The sequence below is a fragment of the Anas acuta genome, chromosome 12 (genome assembly GCF_963932015.1).
Source record: "Anas acuta chromosome 12, bAnaAcu1.1, whole genome shotgun sequence".
Lineage (NCBI taxonomy): Eukaryota > Metazoa > Chordata > Aves > Anseriformes > Anatidae > Anas > Anas acuta.
Genome location: NC_088990.1, coordinates 5,958,783 through 5,976,096, shown reverse-complemented (window position 1 = coordinate 5,976,096; position 17,314 = coordinate 5,958,783). Strand labels below are relative to the sequence as shown.

The following is a 17,314-nucleotide window of genomic DNA, read 5'->3' as shown; positions in this document are numbered from 1 at the left end:
TTATGAGTTTGGAATTATGCTTCAACACACACTTGCCCAAGTGAGGCCACCTTTCTGGAAAGAGAACTGGACACCTGCTGGGGTCCTAATGTTTAGGGACCAAATCTATGTAAGTTTGGCTTCTTAATTCTAGAGTTAAAAGATTAAACTGAAAAATAGAGAAAGCTTGCCTGTTTGAGTGGCTTTGAAGTTTAATGACATCTTTTAGAAGTAAAATTTTAATACCTTTGGCTGTCCATAGCCATGTGCCTTATATTAGGGGTTGGAGTTTTGGAAAAGTGACAAAAACACCACTAAAATAGAAATGCTTCATTATTATAAACTCACTCTTTCCTGCTTTGCAGATGAGACCTGGGGAAAAATGTTTGTTTGTCTAGCTCAAAAGAAATATTTACTTAGATCATTAAGTTAATAATACAACTTCAGATTTACTGCGAGTTTTCTCCTGAACTATTGAACCACCAAAATCACAGAATAGAAGAAAATAAAGTGTTAGAGACAGATTGTCTAAAATGATGTGACATTTAAAGAACTAGTATACACCCAGGAGTTAGGTATTACTAGTAACACACATAGTAGTAGTTAGGTGCTCATTTGCAAGGTCACATTGGGAGCAGAGGATGGCAGCGGAGATAGACCCCAGAGATATGAACAGGTCCATGAAAGGAGAGGGGACTGGATGCTCACAGATGGAAGGACAATAGAATTGCTGAGCATCAGCTTGGGGAAAGGTTGTGTTACTGTCAAGAGAGACAGAATGCTGAAGATTTGCTCACATGGTCCATAGAAATGGTTAGTTCTAATGATAAATAATTTAGTTTATCTTTTATGTTTTCTGTTCGTAAAGCTTGGAAAAATTGTTGAACATTTGAAAATTCTGCATGATGCCACACAGCGACCTCTAGCAGCCTGCACAAAGGTTGTGGCACTGGGCTCCAAGATGACGACCTTCTGCAGAAGGTCATAGCTGGTCCCACCTGCACATCACATCATCTCCAGTGGACTCACCTACGGAAATTTTCAGCTTCTTGAGCTGGGTAAGCATGTTTTTGAAGTCATGGTTCTGATGCTGAGGTTCACTTATGTCTGCACTTATGCTCACTTATTGTCTGTTCCAATAAATTTCCTTACTTCGCATAAACTTAATATAAAATTAATTCTCTGTAACATTAGACCTACCAAAAATAAATAAATAAATAAATAAAATAAGCATCCAGTGAAGCAACACAATTCTATTTAAATATCTGTAAAACATTATTTAAAACTCCTACCTGGGTCTAACAATTTGTGAAATTTAATGGAGAACAAACATCATGAAGAAATCTCCTATCTTACTACTCAGTAAGAAGTTTCTTTTAAAGAGCTCCTAGTAACACAGCAGTGACATACCAGTACATGCCACCAGAATATTTTTTCAGTTTTTATAATTATAGGACACAACTTTATATCAGGTATATAGCTTAATGTTTTGTCAGCAATGCTTCTGTTTGTTTTTTTCCTTTTTTTTCTTTTACTGTTAGCTTTGTAGATGTCCAGTCAGTTATGTCTGAGAAGTAAATCAGTTCATAACCTGATAGTAAGTACTATGCCACAAATAGAAATGTAAATGTTGCTCTGAAACTCCAAGACTTTTTCCATTTCCAAAATAGAAAGTGGCAAACAGTTTAAACTTCTAATAACATTTTGTACATTTTATTTAAATTTCCAGCTATGTTTCATTACAAGCCTTGGGAAAATATTTTGTAACAAGGCAATAGTTCTGATAATAAGGGAACCAAAGTTATCACAGAAAAAAAAATCTTAACAATTATCCTTCCCACCCAAACCTTTTCTTAGAAGCCCTATTAGAAATGTTTAATGGCATTTTACTCCCACTGCTGCCAAAGAGAGTTTTATCATTGACTTAAAGGGAAGCATAGTTTAACCCTTTAATTTTTGCATTAGCAGAGAGGAACAGTTCAATAGTTAGTGGATTTTGGACTTAACCATAGCTGTTGCAAATGAGCCCGGTTGCACTTAACCCAAACTGAGGTGATCCCAGTTCACCCAGTTTAAGTTTTCATTCTCTTCCTGCAATTCCCTGAAAAATCACTGTCAAGGTGTCATCATCATGATGCAATGTAAAAAATAAATAAAAAAAAAATAAAATCCAGTGATTATAAAGAAATTGCTACAGTCTGCTGCAGGCAATGCACAGCCTGAAACGTGATAGTCATGGTCCTGACACAATGCCGACGGGAAGCCAGGAGCTGTCAGAAAGGTCAGAATTTCAATAACATGTCTGTGCATCTACAGTGCTCATTGCATTCTCTTCTCCTGCTCCGTTTCCTTTTCATGCCCGTTTCTAGCATATGCATCCTCTCAACAGACTTTCCCGGACAAAAATGTAGTAAGTAAATAAATGAGGAAAGTGTCAAAGCCAGAAATCTCCTTCCAAACCTTATGGAAAGAGATGTGTTTTGGAGCATGAAGAGTGTTATGACCCACTGAGCTCTCTTGAGCAGCTCTCCTTTCTACTTTGAAAAGTTAGTACTTTTGCTTTTTCTAAAATAATTCACTAAAGCCCTTCTTATCTTCTCTGAACTTGCCAGGTCTGCTTACAGATGTTGTATAAGTTGAAGTGCTTGCAAACTGTTGTTGACTAGGTTTAGGTCTGAAATTTAGTCCTCTATATCTAAAAATTTAAGAGTTCTCTGATTTGTGATTGCAAAATTATATAGACCCAAGCGCAAATTAGATGAAACCTGGTATCGTGAGTTTATCCAAGTAGCCAGTGTCTGGGGATCGAGCTGTAGACATTCAGGTCAGTGCTGGAATCATCCTTCTGAGCAGATTGCTGATCTTTCCTTTCCACTTATGGACCCCTAAAATACTACCAGCAAAGAGGAGGATTCCAGTATAAACATCAGCCTCTGAAAATGGGCTTGATTTTCACAACCACCTTTGCAGTCTTTTTGGATGCACATATACAATTCTATTCAGTTTGAAATGCTTAATATCTTATTTGAAACTGGCTGTTTGCTATTTGTTTTTGCCTTTAAGGATATGTTTCTTTGAATACAACAATTAATACATATTTATCAAATAGAGAAATACCCCCAAATCAGCATCCACAGCCAGTCATTCTAAGCAACCTTTGGTTTTAGATACACCATTTCTACAGCCTCTTTGTTAATGCATTCATGTTTTCAAGCCTGTTGTCCACTCTGAGATGGCACACTGGTGTTCTGGTTGCAATTCATCACCAATTGTATCTGAGCTTTTCTTATTTCAGCAGATAAAACAACTACCAGAAGCTGCATGTCTCTCTTAGCAGGCCTTTCTGCTGGAAATGCAGCAGTTCTTTTCTTCCATGGAGTTTTTTAAGAATGAGGAATTATTCACAGCTGCTGGATTTATGAACTGGACACAGCAACTGCATGCTCTGTATAGCCTAAAAATGAAGCTAACTTTGACTTTCATTTTGTTTCTTAGCAAATCGGCTGTGTGTATTCCCAGCAGGACTGATGGAGAGAAACAGTGTCCAGTGTGTTCTAGCCCTGTGTAATCTGCATTTCTAATTAAGGCTATTCGCAAGTCTACTTATCTGACATGTGCAAAGAGCAAATAATAAAGCAGTGAGAAACCAGAAATCTGCAATGAAACCTTTGTTTTAAATTCCTTCTTTTATCTCTCCCTCATATAAATGCCATGTGCCTGTAGCACAAAGGATGCCTTGACAATGGTATCCGCGGCTGCAGAGGCTCGTGGCACTTTTGGTTGTTCTGATCTGCTTTCCATCTCCAGACCCTTCTCTAGGGAGTTACACACTTGGACACCAAGCATTTGATCAGAAATGGCTCTGAGTGCTTCCAGATCCTGTTGATTTACATGGGATTTGGGGTAGGTCAGCACCTAGCTGGGACCCTGATGCAACTGGGAGTTAATTCAGTTTAATTGTACTTTCACTTTGGAGCCCAGCATGGCTGGTTCAGGGTCTGTGCTGAAGCACAACCATGTTCAAAACCACAAATTCCTAAGTTACTTCTTAGTGGTGTCTTGAGTCAGGAGAAGGGCTGGATTTTAAAACCTTTAAAACAGTTTATACCTTCAGCATTTTCTCTGGTAATTTATCCTGTTTTACAAATAACCTGTGCTTTCACCCAGCTGGAGCCTCACTGAGGAGCAGAGTTTCTTCTACCTACTGTGCCACCCTTTTTGCTTGATACCTTGGCAGCTGACTTGGACTCTGGTGTTTGCTGCCAAAGTACCATGTTTTCGGTGAAGTCTCTTTCTGGGAGAGAAAGTCATCCAGCCTGCCCCACTGATCATCAGGCTAGGTACCTTCGATTGAGAACTGCTCAGAAGAAAGGGGAGAAATGGTGTGGAAACCGAATCTCCAAAGGTATAAAATATTAAGAGAAAGGTTAAAGGAAATAGTACCACCTCCCTGGGATATGAGGTGCTGATATTTCCTCTAGGAGTTTATCAGAATCTGTGGCTTCAGGCAAGAATTTAATGGTATTGGAAAACATTAGGGAATGACATTTTGCTGATCTTTCAATTTTTGATATGCGGCCATAAAGGAAAACTTTTTCAGGTGTTTTAACCCAACCTCATTCTGCTGCCTAGGGGGAAACTGAGGCTGACTTTTCATCTTTTCTATAACAATGTAAATCTGCAGGTAAATTTTATTGTTTAATTTCTAATTTACTTTTCCAATGTTGATAGAGTACAAACCTTGAAGGTGTGCTAGTAGGGGACTACTCTGCAACACCACAACTTCCCTGTGCGTCCATCTATTCGATTTGGATAAGACTTCATTTCAGAGAAGCTTGGTTTAGATCTTGAGACTTCTGCTGCTTCTGTCAATAAAGGTACAACCTGCAATGTTAGATCACAGTTCTAGTACACAGCTTTGTTACTATGACATTTTTTTCTAAAATCCCACTATTCTGTCCTTTTCAAGTACCTCATCTAAAATGTTGTCTCTCATGTACTCAGAAGTCACAACAGGCTTGTTTAAATCATGGATTGCTTTAAGAAAGCAAAAAAAATTAAAGCTCTTTGAGGCTTTTTTTTTAGGCTCCTTCTCACTGCTGAACATGCAGCAGTCCCTTCTTTCTATTTTTCATGATTTCTCCACTGTTCTCTTGCTGAGATGTTTGTACTGTTTCTTGCTTTTAGAAACCAGTGCTAAAAAAAATATTTAAAAAAAAAAAAAAAAAAAAAATCTTGAAATATATAACCACAAGAACTTGGCAATATATCATTTTTCCTTTAAAATTAGTATCATCTTTTCATATACAAGTTTTCTCAGATTTCTTTTGCTTGAGGAAGGACTCTGGAGCTTTGTTTTTGCTGGGCATAATAGAAGATAAAAGAAGAGAGAAACAGTGGGCCACTGCTGTGATTCGGGAACCTAGTCCTTCCCTTGGTCTATCAAGTGAGTCAGTGATGGATGGATGAAGGAGCTTACTCTCGTGACCAGATGGAGCCAGGTTGGTGCTGAGGTGTGTTATCTTGAATGGTCTCTTCTGTGAAGAGCCAGGGAACGTAACTGGAGGGGAGCACTCAGAAAAGAGGTAAAGAATCTCTGAAGTGGGTAATCTTTATCCCATTTGGGCTGTTTTGTCTCCTCATCTTTGCGTTGCTCTGCCCATCTTTCTTTTTTGTTGTGATCGAGGTGTGCCATGGACCTTTCAGGGTTTCTGCATCCTTTGGCACTACGTTTTGCAGAACTGCTTAGTGAACAGGATCAGAGATCCATTTCAATCATTTCACACCTCCCACCTCTTTCCCTGGGTTAAAATTCAGCAAGGTCTCCTTCCTGGTTTGATTCATAGCCTGGAAGAGAAGAACACAGCTGGGGGCTGCAATATGCAACAGGTATGAGAAGGAAGGGAAATGCTTTATGCTTCTCTTGTCACTAAAAATAGATCTGTAGAAATCCTCAAGAGTAAATACAAATAAGAAAGAGTAGAACCAATTTTTTTTTTGTTTGCTAGCCACGGAGGAATAAATGTGTTATGGGCACACACGCACTTCACAGATAATCCCAGACTGCAATATGCAGATTTTATTTTAAATATGATCTTAGAATAACAACTTGTAAAATGAGAATTTCCTGCTTCTCTCAGTCCTCGCAGAGGCCTAAACCAAGGTCAAAGACATCCCGTCTGTGACCCTTGGGTTAGGAAGATCAGACCTGAGCAAGTCTCACCTACTGCGTGAGAACAGTGACGACCCACCTACCTCACCCATTGGAGGCTGTGGGAATGAACGTGCGGGGGTAAAGTGCTTTGAGATCGTCAGACTGGGAAAGGTCAGGAGAGCATCGCCGTCTCTTTCAGGAGCTCCAACACCAAGGGGAAAAATAAATCACACAAAACCTTAAATAGGAAACCGCAGCAGCTGTCAGATTAAATCTGTTACAAGTGCATTCCACTGCCTCGCTGAACAGTGTTTTATTTCACACCTCAAAATGTGAGCCCCTGTGCCATGGACTTGCTCCTTTTTCCCTATTCCCCCTAGATGACTTAACAAGCTGAAAGTGCAGCTGGAAATTAATGCTTCCTGTCTTTTTAAATAATGTGACATTGAAATCCCGGTATTTAATGCGTTGGCATTTAACATGCCACAATATTTCAGTTACTTTGCGCTGGTTGGGGTGCAGAAGTGTTATTACAGCTGTTCTGAAATTCTGACAAAGAGGTGCATTTCTCTTTTTTTTTTTTTTCTCCACTATGTCCCACCATAATTGCTTTTTGCTGCATCTCTGAACCGTAACCATGGCGATCCGCCACATTCATCAGAGGACCCTCTTGTTGTTTTGCTTGTGCGAATGTAAGAAGGGGGGGGGAAGCAAGAAAAAAAGAAAGGGGGCATAAAATATTTGTGGAACTTTCCAAAAAGGCAGTGCTTTTTTTTTTTTTTTTTAAATTACTTTTTAAATTATTTTTTCCCCCTTTTCTTTTTTCCCTCCTAATGACAGAAGCTGCATTGGAGAAGTGGCCTGGCCAAAACACCAAGGACTTGTTCATAGCCTAAAAAAGGGAGAGGAGGAGTCTGGTTTTGGAGGTGTCACTCTTTGTGGAAAACAGACTTAGATAACTGGAGCTTTCAAGCTGTTCCCCCCCTGAAAGGAGGAATTGTTGTAAGTAGAAGGGGCAGAAAAGGTTGACCCTTTTCCATTTCTGTCTGACAACAAACTGGTCCTTGTTTGGAGAACAAGTTAATGTGGAACATCATTACCATATTAAAGTTGTGCCATTTCTGACTGGGAAGAAGAAACTGCCTGGCTTTGGACAAAGATTTGGAGCTGCCCTTTTTCCGAGCTTTCTGTTTAGGTTGTCTGCTACTCATGCCATGGACAGGGAGGAAGAAGAGATGCTGAAATCAATAACTGTGGTGGGGTTATGAAGGGGAAAGGCAATGCTATAACCAATTCCAATCCATCAGCCACTGTTGGTGGATTTTTCAGGACACACATAAAGAAAACTCATCAGTGGCTCTTAGAGTTTCTATTGGGGATCCTGTAGTGTAGACCTTGAGCATGGCATAATTTCCACTGTCCAGTATGTCAGATGAAGTGGCCTGAGGTGAGGGTTTAGAGCCCTGTAAAACCTGGCTGTTCTTTCCTGAGGAGATCTAGGAGCTCCTCAACATGTGTTCATGTTGATTTAGTTGCAGAAGAGATTTGTCCCCCTGTACAGCTAACACAGCTTATCTTCATGGAGTGTGAACAAATACATGGGATTTCCCTATACTTCCACGTGAGAGCAAGGCAGGGCGTGATGATGCAGATGTGCTCTGGACCCTATGCCAGCATGCACCAGGTGATCTTGAGAGATTCCCCAAATGTCCTTGCTGTGGCAATCACCTGTGGCAGTACCTGACTGTCTTTGCAGCAGAGAACATGGAGCCATGGCAATTAGGAGGGGTTTCTATCCCTCCTCTCCCTCAGCTAGCTAGGCCTCTGCCATCACCACCTTCCTCACTAGCAGTGCTGGTGGAGCACAGCCTATGTGCACATCTCCAGCACCCTAATTTGAAGTTAGGGACATCACCAACACATCCAGTCCCTGTCAGTGACTTCGGTCAGCTTGCTGGACCATGTGTGGTACTGGCTGAGGCAGGGGCATGCATTTCCTCCTGCCAGCAGCATGGAAACCCTGGAGGAGGAAGGTTCCTCAGGCAAAGCTATTTATTGAAATGCCTTAGATTGGGCATTTGCAGGAGAGGCAGAGCCACCAGACCATTGCTCAGTGACCTGAGATGTATTTGGTTGGAAAATGTCTGGTTCTGTTCTCGTCTAGGAGCCATTTGATCCGTCCCCAAAGACGCGGTGTAGCAGAGGGCCTGGGGCCCTCCCGTGGGTGACAATGGATACACTGGGGTCTGCAGAGCAAAATGGGTTGTCAACAAGTCAAAAAGTCTGAGACCCATTTCTAGGTGGGATTGTCAATATAAAATAACAAAGCAAAAAGCACTCCAGGCTAAATGTTAGCAATGATTATTTCTAACGTTATTTTTACTGTTTCTGATGTGTTCTTCAATCTGTCTTCTTGATGTTTATTTTTCCGTTTGTGATAAGGGTCATATGTCATGCCTCCATTGCATCAGGTACTATACAACCATGTACTGTCCTTCCCCCAAATAGTTTACAAAGTCTTTCTGTGCGGATAGGTTCTCTCTGGCACTGAATTGTGCATGCCCTTTAACAGCAGTTTGCTAGAGGATCTAGGACTACTTCTCTTCTCAAAAGCAATGAAGAGTTATGAATGTCCTTGCTGGAAATAAAATGGGATTTAAAAATAATAATAAATATATATATATATATAAAAAAACACAACTGACATTTTGAAGTAGTTTCAATAATTAAAATTTGCATATATTCATAATAATTATCAACATCTGAATATTGAATGGTCTGGATATTAGTATAGTGAATTCTGTTTGTTCCTGGGTTCTTTTCTTCATGTCTACTCCCTTCTCTCACATAAGGAAAATGTTCTTCCTACTTACTCCCTAAAAATGTGGGCCCTAAATGATAATCTCAACATATTTTTTCAGATATTTATCAACGTAAATACACAACTTCCATAATACTCACATTCTCTGCCGTATTCAAAAGAAGTGTCTGTACTTGGACAAAAGCTCTGTATGCTGCTTGCAGTCTGCAATCAGAAGACAAAGGCAGAACCTTGTTTATAAACAGGACCCGCACTAAACACATTTCCAGCCATGCTTAATTAGGGATTCACTAAGTAGATGTCTGCAGATGTAGAAACCTATCAGTGAAAAATTATTATATAAAGCTACTTATGATATAAATACTGAAAAAAGGTAATTTAAATGGTGGTGAGTAAAAAGTGAAATGGCAAGATTTCATTAGAGAGCTGTCTTCTCTTTTTAGGAAGGAAAACAACACACTGAAAGAGCTGTGTAAGGTCCCACTGGACCACATGAAATCCCAGCCCGTGAGGCTGGAGGAGCTCTGGGAGTACAACTTCTCATCCCAACCAAAAGGAGTGCAGTATCAGCTGGGCTTGGGAGCTAGCTTTCAAACAGTGCGTGCTTACAGCCCTGAGGTGCCAATTTAAACTTGGCTTTTTTTTTTTCTTTTTTTTTTCCCCAGATTTGAGCAACACCTAGAGTCGTCAGTCTCCTGTGGGTGAAAAACGATAAACAGACTCTCAAGGGATGCATCTTGGTGGAGCTAGAAAGGTGCACTTTCCATATTTTCAATCTCCGAGTGAATTGCTCTGATATCAGGTAGGTTCTGAGCCACAGATGATTTATTTTTAACTCTGTTTCAGTTGTTGTGGCTGAATGCAGAACGGGGCTCTGTGGGGCCGTTTGGTGGAGCTGCCACAGGCGGAGGAAGCTGTTTGAGGTTTCCTCAGAGTAGCATTGCGGCGGTTTGCATGATGAGCACCAGCGACCATACTGCCAGGTAGAGCAAATGGAACTTGGAGCTGAAAATTAAATATTTTTAATTAAAATCCACATCTGCAAGCCACTTGCTAGGAGCCAGGATTTGGCTGCTAAATTATGCTGACACGCTGGGATCACCAGTGTCAGAGACAGTAATCCCAGAGTGGCAGCCAGCAGATCTTGCTGGTTAATATTTAAAAAGCTGCTGGCGCCTGATGGAAACCTTTTCGTGAAATACTCCATCAAAGCTGATTGTTTCTGCTTGTGAGTAGTGTCATACGTGGGCAGCCTTGCTGCCCTTTCTGTCTGTGGGGTAAGCCTGGTCTTGATGCTGCCCGGAGGGTAGGCTCCAAGATGGCTTTAAGATGTTTTGATGCAATGGCCATCAAATTTGGTGTTATGCCAGCAGTGTGCCATGAGCTAATGTGCAATGGCCTAATTAGACCATCCCCAGAGTTCTTCTAAATTGCTCCACTGCTATTTCAGTGGCTGTGGATAATCTTTCTTGACCGCTCTGTCTTTTCTCCTAATTATTTTTTAGGCAGGAGGAAGCTGGGGAGAGATGGTTAATGTGCTGCTAGGGCCAACGAGCCAGGGGCTTGTACCCTGTGTGTCCCACTCCACTGCTGGCTCATGCCCTACTGCTTCCCAGCTCATCATCTTGCAGCATTGGCCATGGCCCTCAGCTGATCTCCAAGAGCAAGGACGTTGTCTTGGTGTCATCTGAAGACACTCTGGAGCTGGAAACACACCAGGAGAGGTTTCTGTTAATAGTGCAACTCTAAATCCATCTTGGGAAATCCTTTTTAATGCAGCTGTAGAGGCAGGGAAGAGTTAATTGCGTTCCTCTGCTCTGCTCTGTGTACATTATAGGCCGTAAGAGAAAGGGTTTGAAGCATTTTAGCTGGGATTTCAAAGCCAGAGAGTAGAGCAGCACGTTTATAGCTGGTTAATATATCTCAGCTCTTATCAGCATTTAGCAACCCCCTACCCTGTCTTTACTGCTTTGTTGTTGTTGTTTATTTATTTTTTCAATGCAAGCTTATCTAACAGTATGTTTTTCATTAAAAACAAACAAACACAACAGAGCTTGCATCCTAACACCTTTTAGCAGGAAAGGAATGTTGTCAAGCAACAGAAAGAGGAAGGAGCCAGAAACAATTTTTGGAAGAGCAACACTGGAACCTCCTCTTCAGCTTCTAAGTCATAGATTTGGTGTTGCTGTCACTTACAGGGAGAAACAGGGGTGGGTAAGAGAGAACTGAAAATTTACTGACTTCAGACATGAAGATCTCCGTAAGACAAACGCTTGTCACCCTCATACATCTTCCCAATCAGTTGGGAAACGAGACTTAATCAGTTGAGACGGTCTGAGCAAATAGGGTTATCTTGCAGCTCTCTCTAAGAGTGGCCAGATTAATACTTAATTCTGTCGAACAAGAAGTGAAGCCTGGAGAAAGCAGCCCGCCTCGGAGAAGGGCTGTCGTCAGCGCCACAAAGGGAACGATGAAATGCGAGTGGTCAGGTTCACTTTTGTTTAAAATCAATTTCATTTGCTCTATCACAACCTGGTTGTGTTTGTATTTTCAGTAATGGCTGGGAATAATTAATTCTCCTTCATTTAACAGATCCTTTGCTCTCTCATCACTTGAAAGAAACACCCAAATTATGTTAAAAAATGACTTTCACAACAAATTAACTAGAGATTTAAAACCAGTTGTCAGTGTCCCTTTAAGCCAAATCCTCTTTCCACTTATAGCACAGATGCATGAAAGAGGAGGATGCTGTTCCTGCGCGAGCGTGGAGGAAGATTGAGTTGTGCGTGGGAGGACAGAACAGGAGAACACTCCAGTTACTTGGGCCACTCCTCCAGCAAATTTAATAAGTATTGTTAGAAAGTACTTTGCAGGGAAAAATAAAGTTAATCTCCTATGCGTAGCTGAATGATGGGGCTGAGCTGGCGATAATAGTAATTAAGAAAAAAACTTTATTGAAAAAAGTTGACTAATTTTCTATACCATTCAGCTTTATTCTGGGGGAAGAGGAGGTAGTGGTTTTTATCACTGTTTCCGAACTGGATAAATCACCCAATCTATAAGCCATAACAAATCCTTCTTCTGTTCCAGCTCTTTCTGAAGTTATTTTTCCTCCAGAGAGGGAGAATAGAAGCCCCAAACTTGATTCAGAAAGGTCCAGGATATTCAAGCCTTCAAAGGTCATTCAGACACAAACTAAGACAGACCATCTCGCAAGCATATGGGGATTGAGTTCAAAATCAAATCTAGGTAGTACAAATACCCAGAAGAATTTTCTTTCCATTTTCTATTTTGCACCATCACTCATATATTGTACTATTGAGTTATCTAAAGAAATAAAGCATGTTTATGTTATCTAGGTATATTCAACAAACTTTATTCTGCTCCCAAGCGTTCATCCATCAGTTCCAGCCTCCATCTAAACTTGGGATGTGTGGATCTGTAAATATGTCAGTGCATCTTTCTGCATCTTGTTCCTAGCAATGGCTGATGGCAATACCTCAACGAAAGGCCAAAACTGAACCCAGAATGTCCTTTAACATAAATAATCTCTTTCTTCACCGTTCCCCTGGCCCCACCCTCCTGAATACCTTTAAGAAGAGTCATCATAACCTCTTTTAATCTTTAGCTGGTGAAACAGGACAAACTCCCTTAATCTCTTCATAAGTGAGCCATTGCATTCCTGTAATGTATTGGTACCCTTCTTTATACTTGTAAGAGTAACTTTGTCCTTAAATACAGGTACCAGAACTAAATGAAATACTTGCACAGGTTTTTACCTTTCAACACTGATACCATTATTTTTGTTTTTAGTAAAATCTTCTCTACTAATGTATTCCCACCACTCCTCAGGTTAAAAAAAAAATAAATTGCTAGATTCCCCCCCCCCCCCCGTGGCACTTAATGGATTAAATTGTTCAGGACTGTAACTTTCCCTTTTTCAGGGTTTGGTGGATCTTGGGAAGAGTACGGCTGTGGCAACTTCAGTTCAATGAAGCCAGAGGACCCTACACTGTTGATGAAATATTACTTCTTTTCTTCTTGGCATCTCACCGGTTATTTTCATCATGACTTGTACTCAAAGCAGGGATGTCTCTGTGCCTGGATGAGACTGGTAAGATGAAGAGAAGTAACAATTCTGTCATACTAATTCTATAACAATATGCTAGGTGATCCTGTCTTAGCCTGTGTTCCTAATGTGTTCTTAAATATAGAGATGAAAAAAAGATTTTCAAACACTGAATGGGAGTATTCGTTGTTCTCTAAGAACCTTTTGCTACTGAGTTGTGCAAAATTAAAAATCAATTAATGTTGCCTATCAGGTTTCTGAAGAGCCGCAAAATCGGTCGAAGCAAATGCTGGGAACTGTGGATTGCACAGATGGTGCTTCAGCATCTCCATTGTAGTTTCCTCTGCATCATCAGCTTAGTCCAGTAGGGACTGTCCCAAGTTATCATTCACTTTTAGATCAAAGATCATATTTTTAATATAAAGAACACAATTATAAATAGTTTATAAAGCATTAGTAAATTATTAATAGAGAAGAATACTCAAGTCATAAATAACTTGTTATAGATTATTAAAAGCACATCAATTCTAGTGGTGTAGATGAATAAACCTGACTAATAATACACTATTGAACAGCCCATAACAATTGATTTACTCATTATTAATATATCTATTACTACCTTATTAACTTGTTGTTCACTATGAGATTACTCTGACAGTAAATGATTCTAAAATGATTTCTTTTGGAAAAAAAAAAATTTGGAAAAGCCATTTTTCTAGATGCTGAATTTTGATTTTATTAGAGATAAAACGCAAGTATTTTTTGTCCCTTTAATAAATTAAAAAATACATGACTCATTGGTTTTAATGGTTTCCCATAAGCTGTAAGCTTACTAGTAAGCTCCGTAAACTAATCGAGTTAATGTGCAGGCAGGGAAGTTAAATGAAAATAATTATATTCATCTAGGGTTTTGAAAGAAGAAAAGTTGACCACTTGTCAGTTGGAAGTTAACAGGACTGGTGAAAGCGTTGTCTCTGTGCAAAGTTATCGGTGGGAAGCCTGGGATATACATCTCTCTTGGTAGAAGACATTATCTGAGTGTAGCTTTGGGATGACAGTGGGCAAGGACACTGTAGGGGGAACATCAGGAAATGTTTCCTGGCAGCAAGGTCTGTCAGGCTATGGGATGATCTCCCTGGAGAAATGTCGGAAGTCCTGTCGTTCAAGTCAATTAGAGGATAGTCTAGACAAAAACCCACAAGGATATTCTCCTGAGGACCTGCCTTGTAGCTGGGGAGGGAAATGACATGGGGCATGGGAAAATGACTTCATCAATCTCTGTCACCTTTAAAATGCAGAGGTTTTGTTGGTATTGGCAACCCTTCCACAGAGGATGCTAGTGAAGATGTTAATCATAGGGATGGTTTTGTGATATGGGTAGGAAGGAGTCAGTAAATACCAACGTAACTCATAAGAACTGGCAAAAAGTCTTTAGGAGGTGTCCTCTAGTTACTATTTTTTAGTGAGGTCTGTATTACCTTAGCACATGCGAAAACCTCTTTGGCCTGTTAATAGTGCCCAACCAGTTAGTGTTTGGATTCTGAATGGTTAGATTTCATCATTATAAACAAAATATAGCAAAAGAAAAAAAAATAAAATGCAGAGTACCTAAAAACGTTGGAGTGCCCTGTGCTGGAGACAGTCATCCTGGCTCCATCCATGGCTGCATTACCCCAGAATTAATGCTGTAGCATAATCAATAAAAGAAGCTCAACTGTACAAGGGTAATTGCACCTGGCTTTACTTTTGCCTTATGGCAGACCTTGGCCCTGTGTTTTGCAGCAATGCTTGCATCTCAGTAGCCCTTTTTGATGCAGAGCAGCTATGCAGGTGAGGAGGATGATCACCTGGGGGCTTCACCCACCAGCAGAGAGTTGCTTGTAGTGAATGAGCCCCATAGTGGCATTTCTGTTCTCCTCCTTGGTTTCTGGCAGATGGGAGGTAATCAGGACCCCCATCTGCCTGCCTGACCATGGGGTGTTGCAGAAGCCCCCGTTGGTTTTGCAGACAACGTCAATGCAGTCGGATTTAGAGCTGCTCCAGTTTGGTCAGCATTGGCACTTCCAAGACAGCTGGAAACCAGAAGTGGCTTTAAAGCATCTCAGGGATGCACCAAATAAGCACTTAGCTCAAAAGCCAGCCCTATGTCTCATGCAAGCTGGTAAGGGTCTGTCAAACACCATCTGTGCTGAGCAATAGGGAAGGAGTTAATGATGGCTTTTACCTGAAGGTAGGAATTATTTTAGTACTGTACAATAAAAATGTAATATGGTATATCCGAAGCATGACTGTACAAGCCAGCCCGTTGTCAGAATGTTATACTGAATACTGCATTGTAGTTAAAGCACACAGCAATCCTCTCCTTGTCCAGCAGCTAGCTGCGAGTCCCCAGAAATCAGGTAGGGAAAGCTAAAAGTGTTTTCCTTTCTCTCACACTATGTAAATCGCTGTTGACTGCTTTTGTTTTTGTTGATGTTATTTTATTTTATTTTTTTAAAGTGAGTTCCCAATGTCATTAAAAATGAATGTGGGCCTTTACATTTCTAAATACCGGAGGAGCTCCCATTAGCTCTCGCCCTCCTGTCAGTGTCTTTTCGGGAATATCAGAGCCACAGATGCAGAGGAAATGCGCCCAGCCGGTAGATAACGCCTGACTGCCCTCTGACCCTCGGGTTAAACTGCTGTCTGGGCTGCGCAGACCAGGAGCCCCCTTCCAAGGGATGGAAAGCTGCCAGCCTGCTGTCAGCCTGCCAGGGCAATGCATCCAGCACAGGGATGCATACACACCATCTCGTTTGGATGCCCTTTCTTCTCTTTGTGTCCCCCTCTCTGCATGAGCAGGGCTGGGGGATTGTGCAAGCCGGCACTGAGCCTCCTATTGGCCGTGTTTTTGTAGTTGCCAACTAAATCTGATTAGTTTGTCTGCGTTCCCGGGAAAGCAAATCTGCTGTTTATCGCTGGGTCCATCAGATCCTGGCTATTTCGACTGATGCTTGTTAAGGCGTATTATTATTTATTTTCGTTATTATGCAATAGCCGCAAGGGTTTTTACAGTCTGTTGAATTATAGGTAAATGGGTGGTTTATCAAGCTAATATAATGAGACTGGTGAGCCAGAGCCAGCGTCTCTGAGCCTCTGGTGCAATAAAGGAAGGGAGAGGGAGAAAGATGCAGGCAGCTTTGATGTGGTCTTCATGGCACTAAGGAAGGACGAGTGATTGCCTTGATATGCAACAGCTCCATTAACATCATCCTGAGCTGATTGGGGTTCAGTTTTTGGGACTGAAGCTCTCTTTTCTCTCTATTCTAAGAACTGGTGGTGTGTCCTGCCACTCCTGTCCTGGAGCACTCCTCCTCGCCATGCACTGATGTGGCTTGAGCACCTCCCTGCCCCATCAGTATTTGTGATGGGAAAATGAGATTAAGTGATTTGCCTTGAGTCATGCAAGAAGTCAGCACAGAGCCAGGTGCTGAGCTGGGGGCACTCAGAACCTGCACTCACCCTCTGGGAACCCCAACACCATCCTCCCTGCTTGTCCCGTCCCGTCCCGTCCCAACACCACTTTCCTTCCTCTGACCTGAGATGGAAAACAGAGGTCATGACCAGGCACACTTTAAAGCACAGCATATAAGCAAGAGTAATCACGGGACTGAATGGCTTCCAAACAGGATCTTTCTACCTAAAATACATCCGGCTGCTCAGCTGCAGAAAAGTCTCAATTTCCCTCTCTATTATGGTTAGCTGCTGCCTACCCCAGATGTGTCTATGTCTCTGTGGTGGGTGAAAAGCCTCCTGGGAAGTCACAATGCAGAAAGCTTTTATTAGAGTCATTTTTTGTGCACTTGGAGATTCACAAGATTTGCTTTGGCAATGACTGTCACTGGGACACAGTCTGGTCTTGAAGGAATATACACAGACAGACAAATTCCTGGTACTCATCAGTCACCTGGTCAGCCTGGGCACGAACTTCTGCTCTTCACATAGATACTTCTAGTTTTTTTTTTTTTTTTTTTTTTTTTTTTTACTCTTATTTTTATTATTTATGCATTCATTATTATGCATTTAGAAAGTGGATTTAATAAATGTATATATATTTTCCCCACTGTTACTGCAAAGGGATTTTTTCTTAGGAAAATACAGAAATAAATTTCAAACTGTGAGAAAAGCAATGAGTACCATGAAAAAGTTTAAGTCAATCATGGATCTTTTCCTCAGGTGAAGAAGACCTGGTAGACTCAGGCTGAATTTTGACTGTCATGCCTATAAAGAAATTGGAAAATGGCACTCAAAA

At 41.0% G+C, this 17,314-nt stretch overlaps 1 long non-coding RNA gene across 1 annotated transcript in view; it reads left to right on the top strand.

Annotated features, from left to right (window-relative positions):
* The first annotated feature begins 4,927 nt into the window (after positions 1 to 4,927).
* Positions 4,928 to 17,314, top strand: part of LOC137863000 (uncharacterized) — an 89,622-nt gene continuing 77,235 nt past the window's right edge. The window contains exons 1-4 of the long non-coding RNA XR_011100617.1: positions 4,928 to 5,564; positions 6,974 to 7,135; positions 9,620 to 9,756; positions 12,899 to 13,068. This is a non-coding gene — a long non-coding RNA (uncharacterized lncRNA). The remainder of the gene's footprint in view (positions 5,565 to 6,973; positions 7,136 to 9,619; positions 9,757 to 12,898; positions 13,069 to 17,314) is intronic.